General features: G+C 46.6%; 1 pseudogene; it reads right to left on the bottom strand.

Moving 5' to 3' along the window:
- Positions 1-241: 241 nt before the first annotated feature.
- LOC117980469 (uncharacterized) lies at positions 242-5,040 on the bottom strand (annotated as a pseudogene).
- Positions 5,041-14,686: the final 9,646 nt, after the last annotated feature.

The following is a 14,686-nucleotide window of genomic DNA, read 5'->3' on the forward strand; positions in this document are numbered from 1 at the left end:
AGTGAGCTGAGATCACACCACTGCACTCCAGCCTGGGCAACAGAGCCAGACTCTGTCTCTAAATAAATAAATATTAAAAAATTACAACTCCAATCTCCATGCTATTTCTAAGAGGTAAATAAACTAAAATGGCACTTAAGGTTTAAAATAAAGGAGTGGCTATCTGAATTTAATCAATTCTAGAGTAAATATTTTTCTCACTTTACTGTCTCTGAAACAGGTATATATTTTTAAATGGGTAGCCTCCTACAATTATGATACTTTAATTTGCAGCATTTTCTCCTGTTAATGGTATACTAATAATGTCTCAGGTGACCCCTTCTTAAAGAGTTCCTAATCTCGGCTTTATTTTTATTTCATTTTATTTTTTGGGACAAAGTCTCAGTCTGTCACCCAGGCTGGAGTGCAGTGGTGCCGTGAAGGATCATCGTTCACTGCAGCCTGGACCTCCTGGGCTCAAGAGATCCTCCCACGTCAGCCTCCTTGGTAGCTGGGACTACAGGCACCCGCGACTGCATCCAGCTAATTTTTTAAATTTTTTGTAGTGGCAGGGTCTTGCTATGTGCTTCGGGTGGTCCTGAATGCCTGGGTTAAAGTGATCCTCCCGCCTGGGCCTCCCAAAGCGCTGGGATTACAGGAGTGAACTATGGCTCCCGCTCAGCTTTGCCACTAAAATGCTCTGCTGGGTGGAAATGAGGAGGGCGAAGCAGTGGGTGGGGCTTTTCTTTTACAAAGGCTCCGCCTGGGCTGTTCCTTCTGGTGAAGTGCTTGTAACTGTTTAGGTGGAAACGATGCCATTTTTCCTTTGTTCTCCCGTTCCTAAGACCAGGGATGAGCGTTCCCGCATCATCTCCCAACCTCACCCTGAAGATACCATGCAACAAATTCCATCCTTTTCTGGTTGAACCTGGGCAGAGGACAGGTCCAGAGGAGCCTAGCAAAGGGCCTTCACAGGTCAGGAGATCCAATATGAAGTCGCAATTCTCACCCACTCCCAAGGCATTTGCCTTGATCTTCCCCTCCCACCATACTATGTCTGCTAGCTAGTTTCTCCCTGGTATTTGAGGATCCTCCAATTGCCTCGTGGTCTTAGGATCATCGTTAACTGCATCCTGGACCTCCTGGGCTCAAGAGATCCTCCCACCTCAGCCTCCCTGGTACCTGGGACTACAGGCACCCGCGACCGCATCCGGCTAATTTTTAAATTTTTTTTTTTTTGTGACAGGAACGCTCCCGGTAGGGTCTGTAGGTCTCTTGTGAGGATTTCATGCGGATGTGTAGATTTTTCGGGAAATGTGAAAGCTTAGGGAAAAGGGACGTTTTTCTTCCGGGCAGAGGCAGTTCCATATTTCCTAAGGGGAAGGAGTTTTTAGCTCCACTCCGACTGAAAAGTAGGAAAAAGAGGGAATTCAAGCGCTTGAAAATTAGCCTGCTTTGCATTTCCCGAAAGACAGAGAAAACGTCAGTGATCCATTTCACAGATCAAGGGTACAGAAAAGTGTAGAGCAGTTTTAGATGTTTATTGGGCTTGGAGAGGTAGCGGACTTTTGCCATCATTCCCACCTTCTGAGCTGGAGTCTTGCCGTCCATTTTTCTCTCCTGCTCTCTTTCATCTACTATCCCCAAATATCAAGGATATCAGACAGTTAATCATCAGAATGAAGGAGCGGTTCCCACAGAGTTACATCCCTCAGAAGAGGTACGGGACCGAGAGAGTGGGGGGTCAGGCCTGAAGTCGAGGTCAAAAAACGCTGTGCCTTTCATTATCCTCGGAAACTTAGGCCGACTTTCCAGTTTGGAAGGGAAGAGTTGTCCGCGCCTTCTGTAGGATCCTGAGAGCTCTGGACGGGGAGGAGACTCTGGGACCGAGGGGTTGCCTGGGAGAGCCCCGCCACGGAGGTTGGAAGGGTGTTTCCTGCGTAGGCAGCTGTTGGCAATCAGAATGGTTTTTACTTTGTTCCTGCAACCAGCCCCATCCGCTTGGTTCTGGGCCCCTAAACTGCCTCCTCTTCTCATGCACTATGCACTGGGTTGAATGCAGGAACAATACAGACTTCCCTCCCAGCACGGTGGCTCATGCCTGTGATTCTAGCACTTTGTGATTTTAGTCCGCCCAGGCGGACGGACTGCTTGAGCTCAGGAGTTCGAGAACAGCCTAGGCAACAAAACGAGACCCTACAAAAACTATAAAAAATTAGTCGGGGGTGGTGTCGCGCACCTGTGGTCCCAGCTGCTCCACAGGCTGAGGCGGGAGGATAGCTGGAGCCCAAGAAGGCGAGGCAGCACTGAGCAGTGATCACGCCACTGCACCAGCCTGGGCAACAGAGCAAGATACTGTTAAAAAAAAAAAAAAAAAGAAAAAAGAAATAAAGAGAAAAAGAAAAAAAGGAAAGAGAGAAAGAAAGGAAAGAAGAAAGAAAAAGAATGAAAGAAAGAAAAAGAAAGAAATAAAAGAAAGAAAATAAAGAAGCAGAAATAAAAATATAACAGACTTCCCTAAGCCCGAAAAACAGCCTTGGGAATCGAGAGTGGGTAGAGGCCGCAGCACTTTGGTAGCAAGGAGCGCACCATGGGTCCATCGCTGCACGGCTCCTTTCTCGGCGCCAGCGGTTTCTTTCTTTTTTTTGAGACGGAGCTCACTCTGTCTCCCAAGCTGGAGTGCAGTGGCGCGATCTTGGCTCACTGCAACCTCTGCCTCCTGAGTTCAATCGATTCTTCTGCCTCAGCCTCCGGAGTAGCTGGGATTACAGGTGCCTGCCACCACGCCCGGCTAATCTTTTGTATTTTAGTAGAGATGGGGTTTCACCTTGTTGGCCAGGCTAGTCACCTGATCTCAAGTAATGCGCCCACCTCGGCCTCCCAAACTGCAAGGATTATAGGCGTGAGCCGCCGCGGTCGGCCGTGGCGCCGGCGGTTTCTCATTGCCATTGCTACTCCTTTGTCAGCGACAGCGGATGCTCTCTGGCGGCAACATTCTTTGCGCCAAAAGTTGTTTTTTTGCAGCAGCGCAGGCATTTGCTTCGGGCAAGTGCTCGCCGGGTCCCAGTGCCGCTGGTTCCCTTCCCCACCACTTGTGAGTGTCCCCCCCACTCCCACAATCTAATCGGTTTAGGGAGCCAGAGGTTTCCCTGCGGCACTCTGCCTGTAGCGTCCGGCGAAGCCGGGGAATCCGCTGGAGGCAAGGCTGGTTTCACTGAGTCCGGCGTTTCTGGGTACCCGCACTGCTCTGCGCTCTGTGCTGGCCCAGGCGGGTCTCAGCACCGCTAGGTGCTGGGTAAAGGCATTTGTCTGTTGTGGGTAGGATAGCCGTTAAGGGAGGACTAAAAGTTTCTAGCAGAGCCCAACTGGCGGTTTCTTGATCATATAACCACTAGTTCCGCGGAGCTTGATGTACTTCAGTGGCAGTGCATGTTTCTCTGTGGCAACCCCACAGCTGCCGTCCAAACTGCAGTGTTTCGCTGGCACCACTGCCACATGGGTCACTTTCTTCAGTGGCTGCGCGGTTCCCTGCATCGAAGTCGCCTGTTTCTGATCCGCGCTTTCTCCCGGATGGCCGACCAGACGGTTTTCTGCTAGGTGTGCTACACATAGTTTCCTGGTCTCCGTGCGCCGCTTTCTCCATCCGAGACCCTCTAGTGCCGGTGTCACGGTCGCAGCACCTGGGGTTTCCATTGGCTGTTTTGCCTGTGGCGAGGAGTAGGCGGTTTTTCTGCCACAGCACTTGTCGTACGGAGTTTCTCGGTGGCCGAACCTCTCTTTTTTCTCAGAGTCGATGGTTTCTTGGTGACGGCGCCATTGGCTGCGTCAAAACGAATGTTGTCCTTGACAACCCCGCCGGCTGGCGTCACTCGCAGGCTCCCGGCACCACCATTTCGCCAGCCGAGGTCTCTCGGTCGCGGCACAGCTCGTTGGTCTGCGCCTCCATTTTCTCAGTGGCCGCAGCACCCAGGTTGCAGATGTGAGGGATTCGGTGTCGCAGCTGCCCCAGTTGCGCCCAGCCTGGAGTTACCGGGCGGCGGCGGCGCTGGGCTGGGGGAGCCAGCCGCTCCTCGGGGCCGGTGGCTGGGGAGCTGCCGGGGCGCCTTCTCTTCCCAGCGCCGCCGCACGGACTGCGGCTCGGCCTCCAGAACCCAGTCCGGTGGCTGCGCTGCTGGGGTTTCTGTGACAGGACCCCACGGTTTCGGGCGTCGTTGGCTTCTTGGTCCTAGCAAGTTTCTATTTCGCGGTGCCTGCGATTTCTACCCCTTGCTCAAGTCGTGGAATAGTCACAATGTGATTTCTCAGCCCAATCAAGTTCCGACTTAGGACAAACACCGGTCTGGCCCTGGCTGCGATTTCTAGGTAGTAGGAAGTTACTGTTTCATCGTAACGAGGCTGAGTCACCCTGTGACTCACATCTCAGCAATTCCGGGTTTCCTGTAGCCTCGGAATTCTAATCCTAACAACCCCGGGTTAGCCCTGCCTCAAGTTCCTTAGTCATTGCAAGTTTCTTACTAGTAAGCTCTGCTTTAGCTGCGCAGGAGACGTTTAACTCCTGTAGAAATCTGGGTACCAGCGAATGCGGTTTTTTTTTGCTTAGCGAGGATCGGTTTAGCAGGGCCTGGGAGCTCTTATACTAAGTTCGGTTTCACAATAGCGGGTCCCGCCTTAGCTAGGCCTGTGTTTTTTAAACTCCCCTGGAAGTCAGGAAATGCAGGCAAACGGGATTTTTCAGTTTTGCCAAGCCCCAGTTGACAATAGCAAGTCCCGCCGAAAGCGACTTTTTTTTCCTACCATTTTATAGTCTAAGCTAAACAGGTTTAACCATAACTGTTATTTATTTATTTATTTAATTTGGTAGGAAATTTAGACTTAGGTGTAACATGTACTGGTTTAGATCGGATAGGGATATCCTAATCGTAGGATTGCATTACAAACGTTTGTAATTTCTTCTTTGTAGGAATGGTTGTCAGTAATTTTTGCTTATTTTTTAATTGTCTTTTTGTGTCTTGCTCTGAGAACGACATTACCGATGTGCTTGCCTTTCATTTCTACTTGCATTTTAGGCTTCTATTATTTTTAAATTGTATTTCTATTTAAATGTTATGTATTTTTTTCTACTGATTTTAAATGTCTCAGCTTCGTGCTCCTTGACTTGCATGCTCAGGACGCGGGGAGCCGATCTCGGTCTCAGACTTGCTGCTGCCGGGTTCCGGGTTCTGTCTGGCGACTCCGCTTCTTATGCGGAGCTGTCGGTTTTGCGTCAGCTCTTTTGCCAGTAGCGCCCACTGGGCTTTTTCTCAATTGGTGCACAATTCTTAGCGCCCAACAGGACGTTTCATGTTTTCGGGGCCCGTAAATTCTCTGTGCTGTCTCTTTCTGGGTCCTAGCAACGCTAATATCTCGTAGGAACTTCCTGAATCCCTTTTTACGGTGCAGACCAGTGACTGCACCCAGCCGCTGTGCTCTCTAGTAATTCCATAGCACCGTTAGCTGGGGCTTTTTCTCTCACAGCACATTACAACTGGTTAAAACACATTAAACGACTTAAAACACAATAAGATGCCACAACACATTTTTCTGTCACAACACATTTAAACACAGTCAGTTCATTTCTCCAGACAGGACTCCTATCTAAGAGCCCGCAGTTTCTTTCTAGCAGCACCATTTATGGCACCTAAATGGACATTTGTTTGGCAACACCAGGGCAATCCGCTGGGTGTCTGCTCTTGCTGAGTCCCAGCGCAGCCAGATTATTGTTAGCGAGGTCCTTAGTAGTGCCGAGCCCTAGCGGACAGTTTCCTGGTTGCAGCAATGCTCATTTCCCGGACACAGGTGGTTCTTGGCCTCTGAGGCTCTCTTTAATCCCTTCGTTCTGTAGGGCTACTTCTCTGTACGGTTTGCTTAGTGTCAGTTTCATTTCGTTTTCTTTTCTCGCTGTTTTTCCGTCGGAATTACGGTTTGTTTTGGTTCTATGTACTTTCTAACATTTTATCGTTTTTCATTTGTGTACTAATTTTGGTGCATTTATTACTATTGAGTTTCATATTTGGCTTGCCTCCGCCCACGAGCTCCGGAGACATAAATACCCAGGCTGATGGTAGTGCTGAAGTGTATTACAGTAAGGTTAAATTTCCTGCAATTGATAACTGTACTGTGCTACTGTGTAAGCTTATGTAAGACAATATCCCTGTTCTTAGGAAATGCATACTAAATATTAAAGTTTACTGGCCATAAGTTGTACAGTGTTTTTACAATTAAAAAAAAAAATTGCTCTGTCGCCCAGGCGGGTGCAGTGGTGTGATCTCGGCTCACTGCAACCTCTGCCTCCTGAGTTCAAGCAATTCTTCTACCTCAGCCTCCCAAGTAGCTGGGATTATAGCTGCATGCCACCAAACCCGGCTAATTTTTGTATTTTTGGTAGAGATGGAGTTTCACTATGTTGATTATGCTGGTATTGAACTCCTGACCTCTGGTGGTCCACTCGCCTCGGCCTCCCAAAGGGCTGGGATTACAGGTGTGAGCCACCGTGGTGGCCCCAAATTCTTTAAAGAGAGGAGGGGAGGGAATATGGTTAAAAGGTAGGCTGCAGCCGGGTGCGGTGGTTTGCGCCTGTAATCCCAGCACTTTGGGAGGCAGAGGCGGGAGGATCACCTGAGGTTGGGAGTTCGAGACCAGCCTGGCCAGCATGGTGAAACCCCATCTCTACTAAAAATACAAAACTTAGTGGGCATGGTGGCTCAAGCCTGCAGTCACAACTACTCAGGAAGCTGAGGTAGGAGAATCGCTTGAACCCGGGAGGTGGCGGTTGCAGTGAGCCGAGATTGCACCATTGCACTCCAGCGAGACTCTGTCTCAAAAAAAAAAAAAAAAAAAAAAACGCTGGATTTCTGTGGTTCCTTCTTGCATTTTTTCTTGTAAATTTTAAATTATTTTAAATAAAAGGTTAAAAATGTAACATAAGGACGTATATTCATTATCTCCAATTTTCACATCCCAGTGAATCCTGTATAATGAATCTTCCATTCCACAATTTCATTTTCCTATTCCTACAAATGTCAACCTCTCTTCAGCATTTTGTATAGCAAATGTATTTCTTCAGCTTCCATGACAAGTCACTGCCCTTTTCTTTTGCTTCAGCAGACACTCAATCTGTTTGCTCTGGCACATCAACTTTCTTTGTCCAAACTCTGAACTGCCCCAGGATGAAATATTTTGCTTTGCTAAATATTTTGGAATAATTTTACACTTGCCAGTGGAATCTGTATTATCAATGTTGGTGCATAAAATGAATGCACAAAAAGGGGTAGTTGAGAAGTGTTTAATAAAGTAACTGACTACTTACAATGAGCATTTGTGGACAGGTAAAAGGAAACAAACAAGAGGTAGGGAGCACTCCAGACTTTCACCAGAAGACAGCATTACCATTCCTAGCTAAGTAGGGGCAAGAGAATGAGTGGTGTTAGAGAAAGCAAGCAAGTGCTTGAAGGGCCACTCCACAGTATTTTTGGACTTTTTTTTTCCCTTTTATTTTTCTGAGACTGGGTCTCACTCTGTCACCCAGGCTGGAGTGCAGTGGTACAACTATAGCTTATTGCAGCCTCCGCCATCTCAGCTCATGCAGTCCTCCTTCCTCAGCCTCCCAAGTAGCTGTGGCTACAGGTACATAGCACCATGCCTGGCTTATTTATTTATTTACTTATTTATTTATGTTTATTTATTTTTTTATGAGATGGAGTTTTGCTCTTGTTGCCCAGGCAATGGTGCAATCTCGGCTCACTGCAACCTCCGCCTCCCAGGTTCAAGCGATTCTCCTGCCTCAGTCTCTCGAGTAGCTGGGATTGCAGGTGTCCACCACCATACCCTGCTAATTTTTGTATTTTTTGGTAGAGACAGGGTTTCACCATGTTGGCCAGGCTGGTCTCGAACTCCTGACCTCAGGTGATCCAACCGCCTTGGCCTCCCAAAGTGCTGGGATTACAGGTGTGAGCCACCGCGCCCAGCCTAATTTTTTTATTCTTTGTGGAGACAGGATCTAACTCTATTACCCAAGTTGGTTTTGAACTCCTGACCTCCAGGGATCCTCCTGCCTTGGCCTCCCAAAATGCTGTGATTGCAAGCATGCGCCACCATAGCCAGACTATTTTTGACTTTACTTAAAATAATTCAATACCCTGAGCTCCAGGGGGAACAAAGCAAGGTAATAAATTACTACTCCATATCTCTGAACAGCTGGTGTCTTTCAGGGCCTAAACTCAAACAGAAGCCCAGAGGCAAAAATAGCTCTCCAGTGCAGTCCATAACGGTTACTTCTTGCAAGATAGAGCTGGCTGAAGACTGGTAAACAGATCTAGTGAGGCAAACTGATGTTAGCTAGCAGTGTCTTTATATTGATCAATGTATTCACGATGATAACTTTTTTTTTTTTTTTGAGAAAATTCTTGCTCTGTCGCCCAGGTTGGCATGCAGTGGCCTGATCTTGGCTCACTGCAACCTCCACCTCCTGGGTTCAAGTGATTCTTGTGATTCAGCCTCCTGAGTAGCTGGGATTAGAGGTGTGCACCACCACGCCTGGCTAATTTTTTGTATTTTTAGTAGAGATGGGGTTTTGCTATGTTGGCCAGGCTGGTCTTGAACTCCGGGCCTCAAGTGATTCACTCACCTTGGCCACCCAAAGTGCTGGGATTACAGGAGTGAGCCACCCCACCTGGCCCACAATGGTAACTTTTTTAAATGATCTAAAACCAACTCTATACTCATAAATTCAACAAGTTAGATAGAATGGATCAACCCTGCAAGATCCACAGTCATCGTTAATGATATTGAATTCATGGTCAAAAAATCTTCCAAAAAACAAACCTAGAGTTTCTTACAATTTCACTGACTAATTTTTACCAAATATTTAAAGAATAAATAAGTTGAATTCTACATGACTTATTCTAGTAAATAAAAGAATATGGAATACTTCCCAATTTATTTTATGAGATCAGCACTTTCCTGGCACACACAGTACGCTAAGAGAAAGCTACTGACCAATATTGCACCTAAGCATAGATGCAGAAATCCTCACCAAAATACTAACAAATGGCAGCCAGAAATATATGTTAAAGAACAATACCATGCCTTGGGCCAGGCGCAGTGGCTCACGCCTGTAATCCCAGCACTTTGGGAGGCCGAGGCCGGCGGATCACGAGGTTAGGAGATCGAGACCATTTTGGCTAACACAGTGATACCCTGTCTCTACTAAAAAAAAAATACAAAAAATTAGCCGGGCGTGGTGGTGGGTGCCTGTAGTCCCAGCTACTTGGGAGGCTGAGGCAGGAGAATGGTGTCAACCCGGAAGGCGGAGCTTGCAGTGAGCCGAGACCGCACCACTGCACTCCAGCCTGGGCGACAGAGCGAGACTCCGTCTCAAAAAAAAAAGAACAATACCACGCCCAAGTAAGATTATTCCAGATGGAGGGCTAGTTTAATGCTCGAAAGTCAAATAATATAATTTGCCTTATTGATAGCCTAGATGTGAAACACCGTATAATCCTATCAAATGATGAACAAAAAGCACTTAAAATCTATACCATTTATGATTTAAAATTTAAAAACCAACTCTCAGCATCATGCGAATAGAGGGAATTTCCTCAACCAAAAAAAATCTACAAAAACCTGTAGCAAACATTGTATGTAATAATGACAGACTCAACGTTTTTCCCATGGAATCAGGAACAAGGCACAAATATCCACTCTCACCATTTCTATTCAGCAATGTACTGGAATTGTTTGCCAGTGCAATAAGGTGAGAAAAATGTGTTAAAAATCATAAAAATTGGAAGCGAAACAATGAAAATATCCATACCTGCGAAATATGAGTCTATGTAGAAAATCTTAAGGAGTCTAAAAGAAAAGTTCCAGCACTCATGAGTGAGTTTAGCAAGCTCTCAAGATATAACAGTGCAAACCTTCAGAGGGAAAAGTTCCAGGGACTTGGAACAAGAGAATTTCCTGCACTAAGTTCTCAGGCCTGCTGCCTGTTAACCGCATTTCCTGTAGGCCCAGCCTGTGAGTCACCTGCCATGCACAACCCCTGGCTGATCCTTCCCTCCAGTCTCTGGATAAGACACACTACTTCTGCCCTGCAATCAGCAAACCTAGGCGACCCAGAGTCCCGTGCCAGTCCTGGCACCAGCAACCAGCCGCCCCGCTCCTATGCCCCGTCCTTACCAAACTTCATCAGCAGGAACCCAGGTAACAGGAATTTAACATTTGTGTCCTATTTTATTTTATTTTATATTTTTGAGACAGAGTTTTGCTTTTGTTGCCCAGGCTGGAGTGCGATGACACCATCTCGGCTCACTGCAACCTCTGCCTCAGGGTTCAAGCGATTCTCCTGCCTCAGCCTCCTGAGTAGTTGGGATTACAGGCATGCGTCACCATGCCCGGCTTATTTTGTATTTTTAGTAGAGACGGGGTTTCACCATGTTGGTCAGGCTGTTCTCGAACTTCTGACCTCAAGTGATCCACCCGACTGGGCCTCCCAAATTGCTGGGATTACCGGCGTAAGCCACCGCGCCCGGCCACATTTGTGTACAATTTTATTGAGAAGGGGAAAGAAAATGGCACAAACTGATTTGAAGGCAAAACTTCTTCCATCGCGTTTGAGAGAACTCAGGTGTTACTGTAACATCATCTGTTACAAGACGATCGTCAATGGAAGGATCTCAGCGAAAATCTCAGGGCTCAGGACATCAAAGGCGGCGGTGGACACCTTCTTAGGGCGTCTGCCCTCAAGCGCATGCAATCATCTGTAGCCAGCAGCCTTGGAACTTCGATTGGTGGCTTCGGCGGGACAGTAGTAGGCTGACACTCTGAAAGGTCTCCTCGGACGGACGTCTCCGGCCCCAGTCGTCTGTCCACGAAGCAAGGGGCGAGTTGAGAGGGATGCTGCGGGGGCAGGCGTCCGTTGGGACCCTCTGCAGTCTCCAGCTCTCCAGAGGGCGCCTGCGGCTACTCCTATTTGCCGGCGCCGGATTCAGAGCGGGCGACTTTGAGCCCCTCCTCAAAGTGCGCTGCGGTCTGGGAAAGAGATCTTTTCGCCTGCAGTTTCAGCAAAGAAGCGCTCAGGGAGCGGAAAGTAGGTCGCAGTGGAACCTAGGAGGCTGTCCCAAGAGAGCTCACAGTGGTAAGGACAGGAAGGGAGCATTCAGGACACCGAATTTACTGAACTCAGGGCTGGAGGCGGCTGGCCGCGCCGCCTCCTTTGTGGAATCCCGGGCCTGCCAAACTCCGAGGGGTGACAGCAACTTCATCGCGTCCTTCTTTCACCAGCTGACAACCGGTATCTGGGACTCAGAAATCAACATCTTTTGCGTTTTTATACTCTTCTGGTCTCATGAGCGGTCCAAATTAGATTACAGGGAGGTGGGTGGGAAACTTAATCTTAGGAGCAAATTACATCAAGACATGGAATTAATGAGATTTACGTAAAGTCCTATCATCTGGGATGAAGTTATCTAGTTAAATACTTTGCTTTAGAAATTGAAAAGAAAAAGTACTTACTTCTTGTGCAAGGAAAGCTGTTTTGGGGGACCCTGGTTAGAACGTTCATTATTGCCTCCAAATGCTAGTACTGGAGCAGACTGGATTCGTTTCTGCCCCAGAGCAATGCTTGTCAGATGCCTAAAGATGGGGATGTTACTGAGGAGGAGGCCAGGGTAGTTGCCCATTTTTTAAATCAAAAGATAATTTTTGTGGTATTTCATTATATTATTATTCTGTGATATGTTGACCTTTTTACATTTTAATTTTAGATTCAGAGGGACACGTGTAGGTTTGTAACAAAAATGTATTGCGTGATGCTGAGGCTTCTATTGACCCCGTCACCCAGAGAGTGAACATAGTCCCCAGTGCTAAGTTTTTCAGCCTCTACCTCCCTATGTCCCTCCTTCCCCCCTTTTGGAGTCCCCAGTTGTCTATTGTTCTCATCTTTATGTCCCCGTACACCAGGATTAGCTCCCACTTATAAGTGAGACGAACATGCAATATTTGTTTCTGCATTAATTTGCTTAGGATAATTGTATCCTTACAGAATAGTTTGAAGTTGAAGTTAGGTAATGTGATGCCTCGGTTTTTTTTTTTTTTTTTTTTTTTTTTAACCGGGTTTTTCTCTGTAGGTCAGGTGGGAATGTAGTGGCATGCTCTTGACAGCCTCGAGCTGCAGGCTCCCCTCTCAGCCTCCAGAGTAGCTCCAAAGTAGCTGGGAAAACGAGCGTGTGCCCCCATGCCTGGCTAATTTCTGTTTGTAGTTTTTCTAAAGATGGTGTTTCTCCATGTTGCCCAGGCTGGTCGTTGTCCAATTTTTGTTTTCTTTTGTTTTTTTTTTTGCCCAATTTTTATTTTGTTTTGTTTTTTTTTTGAGACGGAATCTCACTGTGTCTCCCAGGCTAAAGTGCAGTGGTGCGATCTCTGCTCACTGCAACCTACACCTCCCGGGTTCAAGTGATTCTCCTGCCTCAGCCTCCGGAGTAGCTGGGACTACAGGTACGTGCCACCACACCTGGCTAATTTTTTTTTTGTATTTTTTTTTTTTTTAGTAGAGACAGGGTTTCGCTGTGTTAGCCAAGATGGTCTTAGTCTCCTGACCTCGTGCTCTGCCCGCCTCGGCCTCCCAAAGTGCTGGGATTACAGGTGTGAGGCACCGTGCCCGGCCCCCAATTCTTACTGTGGTCTTTCACTCTCCCAGTTTTGTCATCTACTGTTGAATTGCTAAATTTAAAGTATTGCAGAATTTGGGTGTATGTGTGCAATAACATACAAGGGAGCAGACAAGGCACACAATGGCCTGGGCTCAGGGTTGGTAGCCTCTGGAGTCCTAGAGCCTGATCTGTTGAATCCCAGGCCTGCTGCACCCCAGAAGGAAAGTGCTGCTTCATTGCATCCATCTCACAACTAGTGACAGAGTATCTGGAACTCAGAAATCACCAGTATTTGTGTTTTTATAGTCTTCTGCTCCCTTGGGTGGTTCTAGTCAGATAACAAGAAACTGCGTGTGACTTTAGTCTTAGGAGCAAATTTCCTCAGAAAATGGAATTAATGATATTAACATAAAATCCTATCACCTGGGATGAAATTATCTAGATTCGTGACAGATGGGTTTAGCAGATGAAAGGAAAAAGTGGCTGTGCATAGTGGCCTATAATCCCAGCACTTTGGGAGGTGGAAGCAAGTGGATCACCTGAGGTCAGGAGTTCGATACCAGCCTGGCCAAAAAGGTGAAACCCCATCTCTACTCAAAATACAAAATTAGCCGGGTGAGGTGGCACATGCCTGTAATCCCAGCTACTTGGGAGCCTGAGGCAGGAGAATCGCTTGAACCTGGGAGGCACAGGTTGCAGTGAGCTGAGATCACGCCATTGCATTCCGGCCTGGGCAACAAGAGGGAAACTCTGTCTCAAAAATAAAGGAAAAAGTACAACTATGTCTGTGGAGGAAAAGCTGTTTTTATGGTGCCTGGCTTTCTTATAGAAAGTTCATTATTGCCAAAATCACATTGCTTGTCTTAAGAGCAGAGACTGAAACCTTGTCTACCAGCAGAGAAAAGCTTGGGGGGAATGTGCAAGGTATGATTTGGGATGTTATTGAGGAGCAGGGTAAGGATAGTTGCCCATTGTTAGTGTGGTCTTTCACTCTCCCGCTTTGGCTTCTACTGAATTGTTATATTAAGAAGATTTCAGTCAGGTGCAGTGGCTCACACCTGTAATCTCAACACTTTGTGAGGCCAACACAGGCAGATCACTTGAGCCCAGGAGTTGGAGACCAGCCTGGACAACATGGCGAAAGCCTGTCTCTACAAAAAATGCAAAAATTATTCAGGTGTGGTGGCCTGTGCCTGTAGTCCCAGCTACTCAAAAGACTGAGGCGGGAAGACTGAGGCAGGAGAATTACCTGAGCCCAGAAAGTTGAGGCTGCAGTTAGCCGAGATGGAGCCACTGCTCCAGCCTGAGCAATGGAGTGAGACCCTGTCTCAAAAAAAAAAAAAAAAAGATTTCAGCATTTCTGTGTACAATAGCAAGAAGCTAAAGGCTCAGGACCCAGTGGCTAAGTTACAGACAGGTTATATGCCTTTCTAGATGAGTGACCCTCAACATGTTATCTAACCCTGTAGCCTTTATTAACCACCTCTGAAATGGAAGCCAAATGTGCTCTCATTTTACAAAGTAAATACCAGGAATACTTTTCATAACAAAAGTTAATGTTTAGACAGTATCTGGTTGAAAGTAATTTGCTCAGTTTTTAACAATATTATCATTGTGGATTTTATCATGGAATGAAAGATAACCTTAATCAGAACAAATGTAAAATGGATCATTCTTTGTTGTGTTCTTTCTGTGGATTATTTTTTTCTTTCTCATATCCATTGTGAAATAGAAATTCCTTTGATTCAAACATGCTATTTACAAAGCATCAATGGATATGATTATATAATTACTTAATCAAATATTATTGTTTACTATTATAAAATCTGATTGATCCCAACATTTAGTAAGCATGTTTTGATACCCTACCATGTTCCAGGTGCTGTAAAGGGAGCCACAAATACAAAGATGAGACACTAGCTGCAGCTTTCACAACTCTAACTGATGAGTGAGTAAAGACGCTGTCAAGAGGCCATTCAGAACACAGCTAACTCAGTGTTTATTGCAGGAGCTGATTTGAA

This window comes from Pan paniscus, chromosome 4 (genome assembly GCF_029289425.2).
Source record: "Pan paniscus chromosome 4, NHGRI_mPanPan1-v2.0_pri, whole genome shotgun sequence".
NCBI lineage: Eukaryota > Metazoa > Chordata > Mammalia > Primates > Hominidae > Pan > Pan paniscus.